Source organism: Malania oleifera, chromosome 1, assembly GCF_029873635.1.
Source record: "Malania oleifera isolate guangnan ecotype guangnan chromosome 1, ASM2987363v1, whole genome shotgun sequence".
NCBI classification, from domain to species: domain Eukaryota; kingdom Viridiplantae; phylum Streptophyta; class Magnoliopsida; order Santalales; family Ximeniaceae; genus Malania; species Malania oleifera.
Genome location: NC_080417.1, coordinates 29,677,585 through 29,690,876, shown reverse-complemented (window position 1 = coordinate 29,690,876; position 13,292 = coordinate 29,677,585).

Sequence of the window (13,292 nt, the reverse complement as noted above, 5' to 3'; positions counted from 1 at the left end):
CAGCCAACATCTGGCCCTTTAAATCCAAACTTCAACGACCACTCTGTCAGTCTGTTGTGCTCACCCCTACTCCATATAATCATATTTTTCTCTCATAATTAATTGTAATTTGGTTCGGTTAAATTCGATTAACTGAATTAATAAAAAATTATGTTCTGTTAGGTAAGGGTCGGGTAAGAAGGCTAATTCAGTTGGTTCGATTATGATGTATAGTTAACCAAATTTTTTTGGTTAATTGATTGAATTAGCCGTACCGGCTAATTGCACACCTCTACCCTTAAAGGTTATGTTGATCCTATGGGTCGTACCCGATTTTGATAATGACAAATACTCTTTGTATTTGATGGCTTTCAAGTTTGTGTGCATGATCATACTAACTGGATTATATTGATGGCATGTGACAACTTGAAGAAAAATGAAGACCCCGACATATTTGTTTATTGTAATTTATATTTATCATTTTGAGTTTGAAATATTAAATAGGAAATGGTGTGTAATAATCAATACATTACATGCATGATAGGGTAGATAAGCTCAAAGGATTATTGAATGACTTTAGGGACCCCATTCGGTCGACTGACACCATATTTTTGGGGTTAACTCACAAAGACCATAAATTGTCTTTAGGACCCTAAGTATTGCATAAAAATGTCCCTCATAGTCTTGAAAATAAATATCATATAAATAAATATAATTTAATAAAGGGAAAATACCGAAATGCCCAAGGATGGTATGTTCGATCGACCGAACTCAGTTACACTAAGATCTTCGGTCGACCGAACCCCCTTGTTGACCTATCGGTCAACTGACTAGAAATGTAAAGTAATGTTGTGGTCGACCGAATTGACACGTGGGGTTCTCCCAAGCGTACGGTCGATCAAACCTAGTGAAGCCTATATAGCTTGGTCGACCAAACCTCCCTAAGGTCAAAAGTTGACCCTTTGGTCGACCGATTAGAAAATGAACTCCAACGCTCTAGTCAACCGAACATTCTCAAGAGAAGTCCCAACCGCCTGGTTGACCGAACCTCCTAGTTCAAAATGATCTGGTTGACCAAACCGTGCGAATTTGAAAATTTGCCTTCAAACCCTCAAAATGGTTGACCATCTTTTTCAGTTCAAAATACTCCTAGTCGACTGAACTGAGACTCTCGGTCAACCGAACCTTAAGTTTGGTTGACCGGTGCTCTCGAGTTGGCCAATTTCACCGAGGTTAAAACACTGTTAAATTTTATTAACCTCACTTAAACTTTTTTCTAAAATGACCAACATGTCCTGAACAGTTATAATTTTTGGGAAGTCTATATATACCCTCTCATTTGCAAAAATTAGTGAGAGATTAGTAAACATAATTAGAAAATTCCCTCTGAATTTTAAAAATCCTATTTCTCGTACTCAAGCTTCATACTCCCATTCTTACTCATCTATATTGCAAATACCACCTAGTAGAAGTGCTCTTGTGTTCATCTCACCAAGTTTAAACTCTCACTTCCTCGTTTTGATTGCGATTAATTTTTCTTTGAGAGTAAACTTCTAATTTTTTTAAGAGGCTTCATAAATAAGCCTTTCGTAAGAAAACTTCTTAGAGCTTATGAGTTTTGCATATTCATTGCAATATTGAAGAGTTCATATTGCATTTTTTTTTTTGTGAAATACTATTTTACAAACCAATTTCAAATATCTTGTGTGATTTATTTTGAGAAAAATATTTGTTGAAGGTATTTGGAAGTGTGCTTGAAGATAAATACTATTTTACAAATCAACTTCAAATGCCTCTTGTGATTTATTGTGAGAAAAATATTTGTTGAGATATTTGAAGTGTGCTTGTGATCTTTGTTACTGCATTGTGATTGAGACTATTATTTTGACACAAGGATCCTATCACTTACGCTCTCACGAACTGATTGTCATATTTGCATTAATCTTTGAGAGTAGATATTAAGACTACACTGAGCTTATCATATCTTATCATTTGGTAGTGTGTTGATTATATTGATACATATCAACTTGTGTAAGAAGCATTTTCATGTACGCAAATATTTATACATTTGTTGTATTCTAGATGTGGGCATGAAGAGGGAGACTAACCCTGTTAAATAGTCCCAGATTGGCTTAAACCCGGTTAGGAAAGTTAGGTGTACCATCCTAGTAAGGTGTACATCAAGGTCAGCCCTGCTAATTGACCTGATTGTAAACGATGTCACTCCACCCGTGAAGTGGCTTATAGTTGAATCCTTGTGCTAGTGAGCCAAGGCGGGGACGTGGGCACAATTGGCTAAACCCCGATAACATATCTTGTGTGTACTGTTTATATTTCCGCAATTTATATTACCACACGTGTATGTTTTATTTTGATTGCATAGACTAACCCTAGGTTGTGTATTGCTGTTGCTAGACTCGTTAACCTAGGAATAAATTTTTAAATTTCCAATTCACCCCCCTCTTGGGATTGCACCAAAATTAACAATTGGTATCAGAGCCTCGTCACTCAGACTTAAACGTTATTTAGTAAAAGATCATGATAGCTCGTGTTAGTGTATCCCATTTGTTGGGAGTCCCAGCTCGAAGTATATAGTCTAGAGGGTGGGGGGGGAGTGAATAGACTCTTTTCGCAGAATACATATTTTTCTACAAAATAAAAATTCTTGGCAAGATACAAGAAATTATATCGCAATATAAATATAAATCATGCACAAGATATAAAATAAAGAGTGTAAGGGAGAGAAAGAACAACACCGGTATTTTTACGTGATTCAGCACCAAGCCTATATCCACGCCTTAGCACTAAGCCAAGGATTCCACAATCCACTATAATCACTCCTTCCAAAACGGAACAAGCCTTACAAACTCAGGAACAAATCCCAACCACTCACGAAGAGCCTTTACCGATTCGGTTCACAAAAAACCTTATAACTTGGTTCACAAAGAATCTTTCACAAGAAGATGGAAGATTACAAAGAATACTCCTTACAATGAGCTAATATGATTTACAACTCAAACCTCACACTATTCTCTCAAGGATTGAATCAAACACAATAAGTGAGCAAGAGAGAATGAGCACATGTAATGAAGAACTAATATGCAATGTGTTAGGTTTTGTATAAAATGATGTTTTTTAGTAACAATGATCAAAGACCTTCAAAACTATGTTAATACAAGTCTAATAGCTTGTATTTATAGCCCAAGAGCCTTAGGAGTCGTTAAATAGCAATTGGGGGAAAGAAAAGATATTTTATTTGCTAAACTAGACGTTTTTCATTCTTTAGCGTCATTCTGCCCATTGGACTCGTCGACTAATCATATACTGCACCTTGTCTACGAATCCCCTGTGTTTGTCAATGAGGTCCTCGAATTAGAAAAAGTTATCAACATGAAAGTTGTGGCATTTTGTCTTAACTTTCTAGGGACACAAAGATTGTCCAATTTGGACTTTTTTTAGCAAACATTATTCCCAAAATACCGAAAGGTGTTTAGGACTTAAGGCTACACTACGGTAGTGATGATTGATTTGTTTTTCCTTATCAAAAAGCATTTTAATGACTCAAACATTCTTGGACAAAAGTATATGAAATGTATTAAGTCTAATGAAGATTAAAACTTATCCAAATGAGTTTTCTTTTGAATATAAGATATCTTGATTAATAAAACACGTTTGAAAACCCATTTTAATATCTTATATGCTTAGTATGTCATTTTATAAATATACTTGACTTTCTTTGAACCTTTAGGACACAAGACTCGTTTTGATAAAACCGGGACTAAGTATGAAGATGTTCCAAATACTAAGATGTTTGAAAACTTATCTCTTTAGAAAACATATTTGAGTTTAGGATTCATTTAACAAACTCTTTAAGTTTAACTTTGAAAGCCATGAAAGGTGGGTTTGTGTTTATGTCTTTAGTGCAATCCTATATGCTCATATGTCCTAGTATGCTTATGCAATGACTTAACTCTTACTCAGAAATCATGCAAGGCACACACTGCAAGAATTACAATACGCACTCACTCACACAACCCTTATTACAATTAATTTATACACAATAAAAACTTTAGGATGTGCTTTGGTGCTTTCGAGTCAGCTTCCTTCCAATCTTTCCTATTTGATGTCTACTCGGTCCGATCTTTGCTCCTAATTTGGTACCTCCGTGTATCCGACACTTTGTACCTGCACCAGATAAGATCTGCAAGGATGGAAAATACTAAGAATAACAAATAGGTTAATATCATCAAAACATATAAACCAAGATAGTGTAGCTGTAAGGGCTAACATTCTCCCCCTTTTTGATGATGTCGAACCTATTAAGAATCTACTTAATCTTTGCATTTGTGTTTGTTTTTACTAAAGCTTATTGTGCAAAGATAATCATACTTAGAACCACTAATGAGTTGTTATTATCAAAATAAGACAATTAAGCTTACGTAGCCTCTAAGGCTAACATTCTCCCCATTTTTTATGATGACAAATCATTGGTGTTCTATATGAGGTATGTTTTAAAGCTCCCCCTTAATTTATGCGCCCCACCTTAATTTATGCATATTGTTAAATGATATTTATAATTTGCTCCTCCTTAATATATGCATATGAGGCATAAAAACAATTCATGTTCATTTGAGCTTTCAACATGCATTCCATAAAATAGAAATTTTATAACAATACATGCATATTTTCCCCCACACATACATCATGTTTTCCCTCACATATATAACACCATAAATCTTATCCCCATGGATAACTTCAAATATTTTCTCCCCCTTTGATCATCTTCAAAAAGAGAGGTGCTAATCATTTATCTTAAAAATACTCTAAGAGCCTATTAAAACTAATTTCCATGGTGGTGAGGTGAGTATGTGCTAAATATATAAAAACCAATTTATTGGTGCTAAATTATAATAGTTGAAGTGCTTAGATTGGCTTACTTACTTACTCACGAATGATGATCTCTCAAGGTTTATTACCATTTGTTAAAGATTGAGAGCTGATACTAAAATATGATAGAATACTTTTATACTAAAGGATAATTCAACAATGAATGAATAAGAGTATAAGAAGAAACTTTCTTCTTTTTCTGTCAACCAAAAAAAATTTGTGAATGCTTGAAACCAAATTACATATCACAAACACATTGATGCTCATGATTGGGTGTGGTTTCCTAGATATTGCTTTGAGGTAATGATAAGATGAATTCCTAGTTTATTTAAAAAATTTCTTTTCATCCTATTGACTTGGATATATATGTAGTTTTGAATCTCAAAGCGTTGCTTGACCTAATTCAGGTGAGTTAAGGATAAGATCTAATCAGTTCATCACTTGTCAATCAGAAGCTTCCATTATTGCCACTATAAAGGACAAATTTTCCTCTTAAAGGTAAGGAACATTGAATTATGTGGCAGTTTAGCAGCTCTAATATATGATATTGAATTTTCTTAAGAATTTTGTTGAGCGCTTAAAGCTTTTGTTGAGCAAATATCTCAACAAAGTAAATCTAAGATAAGAGGTAGATAATTCCAATGTCAAGAAAACCTCTTCTTGAATTACTTTGGTCTTATTTGCATCCAAATAATGAGTCATACATCCCTTGGTAGGGGATGCTTATCAAATTTGAGTATAACTCGATAGCTATTTTGCCAATGTAGTAAATTGTTCCAAAGCAATCAAAATTGACATTTTTCCTATGAAGAATTCATGCTTGAGATTTAAGCATGGTAAGTGTCTCATTTGGTCTTGGAGTATTTTTCTATGTAGCATTTTGTCGGGGAAGGGAATGTTTTTGCATTAACAAAGGTTAAGAAGTTTCCCTTAAATCAACCATAGAGGGAATACTCTATCTTCGAGTTAATATAACTAAGAATCCCTAGGTAGATATTTCTAAATGGTCATGATGTGATATCTTTTGGTAAGCACTAGAGATTGTTTCTAGAAACTTTTTATTAGTTTTATTTCTCAGTGATGACTCATATTCAAAGATGAATTTAGGATTGGAAGGTCCGTAGTATCCATGTTGTTATAATTAATTTTCCTAACACTCAACTTCATATGGAGGGATAAAATATGCTTATAGTCTAGATGTACTTACTATGTTGCTAAATTTTAATCATATATCATTAAAAAAAATAGATTATGTAACTAAGCAATATATCTTGTCCATAAGAGATGGATCTACCTACTATAGCATGCTCTTGAACCTTTATTTAATACCCAAGTTTTTCATATTAGAAATTAAAGGTTTCTACCTTTTTCCCAAAAATAACCTTTTTAGTCCCTTTGCCTTGCATTTTGGAGGAATGATGTCAAATGTTTCACAATAGCAAATATTGCTTCATTCCTTACGAATCCTATAGGACAAGCCTAACTATAGAGATTGTGAGAGTGTGCATGCTACTTTATCCCAGGTGGAGGTAAATAGTCCTAAGTCCAAGATGACTTGTACTTTAAGCATAGCATGTATGTCCTTACTACTTGGCAAAGAGTATTAGGGGTATAATAGACTTAACTTAATAATAATCTAGGAGACATGTTCTCCTAAATTGCCACTAAAGGGAAGGTATTCAAAACATATGTTATAAAGATATTACATGTTAGTACTTCAATTGAATACCACTTGTTGTTATGATGATTTTTACTAAAAATTAATTTCATGAATGCTATGATCTAAATATTCTAACTGTATATCCAAGCAATCATATATCATCAAAACAAGTTATGTGACTAAGAAAATATCTCTTCTTCATAAGAGATGGACTTATCTAAATGCGAGCTTTAGAAATTTTATATTTAAAACCTTAGTAATTCACATGAGAAGAACAAGGTTTTTTTTTTCATTTATCAAAAAGAAATTATTTCTAAATAACAAGTTTTGCATGCTATTTCATCTCATAAGTAATAGCCAATATTTCAAAATGAAATAAACCAAACAACTGAGGATATATGCAATTAAAGCATTATATTGGTTTTCAAATTTGAAGATCAATATTGGCATAGATACCAAAAGTTCCCAATAAAATAATTTAAACAGTTTAAAATGCATAGGCTAGGATTTTAAGATTTTAAGCACAAACTTAGTCACCATATCCCTTTTAACTTTTTACCTTGGTCAACCTAAATTCTAATTCCTAATCCTAGGTTCTAAGGAAGCGGTGTTTAATCGGACTAAGTAACTTTGGGTACCCACTCTCCTTTGGGTCCCAATGGGTTTCTTTTCTTGACAACCCATTACATCTTCCTCTCTTTGCCTCTTTCTCCTCTACAAGGGCAAAAATATCTAATATGACCCTTTCTTTCACAATATAAACAAATCTTGTTTTCATGTGATAGTCTTGACTTATTTGCATTATTTTTACTTATTGAGGCACAACCTTGTGATTTATGAGAGGATTTTGAATTATTTTTGGAAACATTATTTTTATTAACTCCCAAAGATTTTTTGGAATTTTCTTTTCCTCTTATTACTTTGCCATGATCTTCATTTTTCTTTTTCAAGATAGTATTTTCCTTCAAAATATTTTCAATTTTATTTTTCAAAATTTTCACCTCAACTTGAAAAGATCTATGGTCTTTTTGAGTCTTTTCTATAAGCTCCTCATTTTCCCTTTTTAAGGAGTAATTTTCTTCTTTCAAGATAGAACAAAGACAAGGCTCCTTACTTTTAGATTTTGACAATTTTCCTTCCAATATTCTATCTTTTCTTTTAAAGTTTCATGCTCTTTTTGAGAATTTAAAACAAACTCTTCATTTTTCCTTTTAAGAGATTCATTTTCTTCTTTCAAAGAAAATTCCATTTGCTTTGACAAAGTAAGCTCTTTATTAACATTTTTATTCTTCCTTTTTTCTAAAAGTAATTCATCAAACAATTTAACACAACTATTCACAATTTCATCATATGAAGGTGCATAATCCTCCTCATCCGAACTTACTTCATCTTCTTGTTCGTTAGCCATGAAGCAAGGATGTGCTTCTTTCTCATTTTCATCATCGGTGGCTAATCCATCAATTTTGATCCCAAGTAGCACCATTTATGGCATTATGATCCCTATTTAGAAAATTTTCTTCATTTTGATTTAGGGGACAATTTATCATGGCATGCCTAGAGTTAGTACAATCACAACATTCAATGCATGACTCTTCTTTTTCTTTTTGTTGCATTCTCTTACTTAAAAGTTTCTTAAGTTCTTTTGTGAAGAATGCAATATTATTATCTTCAATTAATTTTTGTTGATTAGCACAAGATGATTTTAAGATAAGACCATTTTCTATCTTACGTTTTTCTGGATTTCTTGCTTCTTCAATGATCATAGATGACTTAGGTAAAGATTGGAGAATTTTTTGAATATAATCTTATAATGAATAAATTCTACCAAATGCTTTCAAGTTGTTTATGAGGTGTGTGAAATGAGTGAGCATGGAAAAAATTTCTTCACTATCATTTAATTTAAACAACTCAAATTCTCTAACTAGCATGCATATTTTTGTTTGTTCATTTTGAGATGGGTTTCCATAGATGTTTTTAAGTAATGCGGTTTTACATTCGCAAATAAAACTATGTACAACATCATTTAAAGCACAATAAATAATATGCATTGCTTTAAAATTGAGTTCAACTAACCTTTTTTGGCTTGGTGATTGTTCCAATAAAGCCTTTGGAATATTCTCATTTTTCTTTGTGATTGAGAAGTTTCCTCTGGAGATGATCTCCTACAAATTCGAGTCGTATGCTTGAATGAAGACGGTCATTTTATTTTTCCACGCATGGTAGTTGGAACCGTTGAACATCGGTGGTTGATATACGAATCGTCCATGAGAAGGGGTGCTCACCGAATACTCCATTGATCGTTTACGCTCTGGATTTTACTCTGAAAAATACAAGCGCCTTGTTCTGATACCACTTATTGGGAGTCCCAGCCCAGAGTGTATAGTCTAGAGGGGGGTGAATAGACTCTTTTCGCGGAATACATATTTTTCTAAAAAATAAAAACTCTTTGGCAAGATATAAGAAATTATATCTCAATATAAATATAAATCACGCACAAGATATAAAATAAAGAGTGTAAGGGAGAGAAAGAACAACACCAGTATTTTTACGTGATTCGGCACCAAGCCTACGTCCACACCTTAGCACCAAGCCAAGGATTCCACAATCCACTATAATCACTCCTTCTATAGCGGAGCAAGCCTTACAAACTCTGGAACAAAGTCCTACCACTCACGAAGAGCCTTTATCGATTCGGTTCACAAAGAACCTTATAACTTGGTTCATAAAGAACCTTTCACAAGAAGATGGAAGATTACAAAGAATGGTCCTTACAATGAGCAAATATGATTTACAACTCAAACCTCACACTATTCTCCCAAGGATTGAATCAAACACAATAAGTGAGCAAGAGAGAATGAGCACATGTAATGAAGAACTAATATGCAATGTGTTAGGTTTTGTATAAAATGATGTTTTTTAGTAACAATGATCAAAGACCTTTAAAACCATGTTAATACAAGTCTAATAGCTTGTATAGCCCAAGAGCCTTAGGAGCCATTAACTAACCGTTGGGGGGAAGAAAAGATATTTTATTTGGTAAACTAGCCATTTTGTGTCCGTTAGCATCATTCTGCCCGTTGGACTCGTCGACTAATCATATATTGCACCTCGTTGATGAATCCCCTGCGTTCGTCAAGGAGGTCCCAGAATTAGAAAAAGTCATCAACATGAAAGTTGTGGCATTTTTTCTTAGATTTGTAGAGACTCAAAGATCGTCCAATTTAGACTCTTTTAGCAAAAGTTATGCCCAAAATACCGAAAGGTGTTCAAGACTCAAGGCAGCACTACGGTAGTGACGATTGCTTTGTTTTTCCTTATCAAAAAGCGTTTTAATGACTCAAAACATTCTTGGACAAAAGTATACGAAATGTATTAAGTATAATGAAGATTAAAAATTATCCAAATGAGTTTTATTTTGAATATAAGATATCTTGATTAATAAAACACGTTTGAAAACCCATTTTGATATCTTATATGCTTAGTATGTTCTTTTATAAATATACTTGACTTTCTTTGAACCTTTAGGACACAAGACTCGTTTTGATAAAACCGGGACTAAGTATGAAGATGTTCCAAATACTAAGATGTTTGAAAACTTATCTCTTTAGAAAATATATTTGAGTTTAGAATTCATTTAACAAACTCTTTAAGTTTAACTTTGAAAGCCAGGAAAGGTGAGTTTGTGTTTATGTCTTTAGTGCAATCCTATATGCTCATGTGTCTTAGTATGCTTATGCAATGGCTCAACTCTTACTCAAAAATCATGCAAGACACACATCGCAAGAGTTACAATATGCACTCACTCATTCAACCCTTATTACAATTAATTTATATACAATAAAAACTTCAGGATGTGCTTTGGTGCTTTCGAGTCAGCGTCCTTCCTATCTTTACTATTTGATGTCTACTCGGTCCGATCTTTGCATCTAATTTGGTACCTCTGTGTATCCGACACTTTGTACTTGTACTAGATAAGATTTATAGGGATGGAAATTACTAGGAACAACAAATAGGTTAATATCATCAAAACATGTAAACCAAGATAGTGTAGCGTTCCGGGCTAACACCATTCATGTGAGGGAAGGTTAGTCACGAACCCTCTAGTATTTTGTGGTGAAAATTATGTTGTTTGGAAATTCAGAATGACTGTATTTGTGAAAGCTTAAATTGGAGGTTTTGGAAAGTCATTGATCAAGGTGACATTGTGTCTATAAAAACCATTGATTGTGTTAATGTTCCTAAATCTGAATATGAGTTGGATGATAATGATAGAAACTTAGTGCAAGTAAATTTTGATGCTTTGAATACCTTGCTGCATGCTTTAGATTCGAATATTGTTTATGAGGTTATGGCATGTAACAGTGCTAAAGAGATCTGGGATGAACTTAAGAGGAGATATGGAGCATCCATGCAAAATAAAGTGATCACTCCTTGTGACTCAAGCTCTACGAATCTTGAAGGAGGTAACTCGTGCTTTGTTGCTTTGACTAATGATGCGGTAATCTCAACTCCTTCCAGTTTATTAGATAAATTTGAAAATGATCCATGTGATGATTTAAATGTTGTATCTGATTCTGAATCATGTGATAGTACTGATAGTGAAAGCATGTCTACTTATAAAGAACTGCAAATTGAATATATTAGAATTCATAAGTCACTTGTTAAAGCTAACAAAAGATATGCTGCTTTGAAAAACAAGTATGAGACATCTTTGAAAGAATGTGAATCAAAAGTTCTTGTTAAAAGGGAAAATGATTTAAAAATCAAACAGTTAGTAAACAAGAATGAAAAATTAGAAAAAATTTGAATGTTGTAAGATCTCAAATTTCAAGTGATAATAAAAAGGATCTTCTCATTACTGAACTTGACTGTAAAGTAAACACAATATCCAATGAATTCATAAAATTACAAAGTGTTTGCAAAGACTTGAAAGGTAAAAAAATGCAAGATCTAGAAAAGAAAGTAGAAGACCAAGCGAAGATCATCTATATGCTCACTAGAGGCAAGGACAACTTTAATAAGTTGTTAAGTTCACAAAAGATGACCTTAGATAGGGAAGGTATATGATATAATGGAGTTAGAAATAAAAAGAAGAAAAATATGTATATAGGGTACTTTGTGAGAGAGTCTGATGATTATACTAGTACCTCCTCCGGTCCTTATACCCATACCTAATGTGCTTTATGTAAAAAGAAGGGGCACATAAAATTTGATTGCCCGTTTAAAAAGAAAGGTGTTAAATGCAAATACGTTTGGAGAGTCAAAGTATTTTCTAGTCCTAACCCATCAAGAATCAAAGATAGAAAAATGGTATGGGCTGTTAAGAAAACAAACCCCTTGAAATTCAAGGAAGAATTTACTCAAACAGGAATTGCATGATCACATAATTCTTCCTTAACATTTAGGATTAGCTATAAGGTGTAGTGTCGTCTAAAGGCATAGGAAGTGGTTCGGGCTGAAATTGTAAAAACTTAGTATTTGTCCACTATTCAAAACTTTACATACTAAGGATCTTGAAAAATTAAGTCAATACGGAAATTCAAGCAAAATAGCCGATCTGAACTTAATACATATATTCCTTGGTTGAAATATGAAATTATTGGTTGCTTGAATAAAAATCCACTTCCAAATGGACATGACATGTTTGCCATGTATTTAAATTTCAAATTGCTTAACTCACGCTTAAATATTAATATCTAAAACTAAGCATACCTTTTGTTCATTGCACTAGCTTGTGGTTTAGGGAATCCATCTCACACTATATATCATTTAATCCTAAACCCATCATAGAACATAAAAGCCTTAACCATTGCTTAGTCATCACTCTAAGCTTAAGCACTAATGATCATTAGTCCCTATTCTAACTAGTGCTTACTTAAAGACATCCTTCCATAATCAAAATTAGAGGCAACCACTAAGGGATTCTAGTTTCACTGATTAACCAAAATATTCCCTTTTGTGCTTAAAATATAAAAATCTTCTAATTTTGGTTCACCGTATCCTCCATAGGAAATTCTTACCAAACCACGATCATATTCGGTAAGGTTTCACCCATTCCTCGGTTCGTATCCTTACTCCTCTGTATGATCATACCTAAAGGATACTTTTCAATCACCAAAGAGTAGTGTTCCAAAATTCATGCTCTTCTCGTTGCTCTTTATCTAAATTGTTTGAATGAATTCACTATCATAAAACTATCTCAATACTATTTGCATGTGCTCACTTCAAATTACTCTTCAGAACTTAATAAGTAATTAAAACTTTAAGAGTATTCATTCTAATTTTTGTCACAAGCTCTCAATCCTTCAAAGTCAAATCCTTAGAGCTTCATATCTTTAGGAAAGTTGAATGGCTAAATTAATTGCACTGGGTTTCAAAGTTAGAGAAAAGTCATAGTCCTAATGAAACCTATGCACGAGTAGTTTAAATGGAAAGCCATTCTGAACTCGTGCCCCTCACACGCATTAAAATTCATATCAATAGAGGCAATATTGGCTTAGCTCACTTAAAGAAATATATATTGTTACTTTTTGGTCCTTTAAGCCTATTCATCCAAAGCCAAGCATATATCATTAAAAATCTAGATCTCTTGGCTAAATGATTTGAAAAATAAGAAAAAGGCATTAAATGAGTCGAGTGCATAATTGAGGGGAAGCATTCATCTTTCATATCTATATCTATATATATATATAGATATAGATATGAAAGACGAATGCTTCCCCTCAATTATATATATATATATATATATATATATATATATATTAAA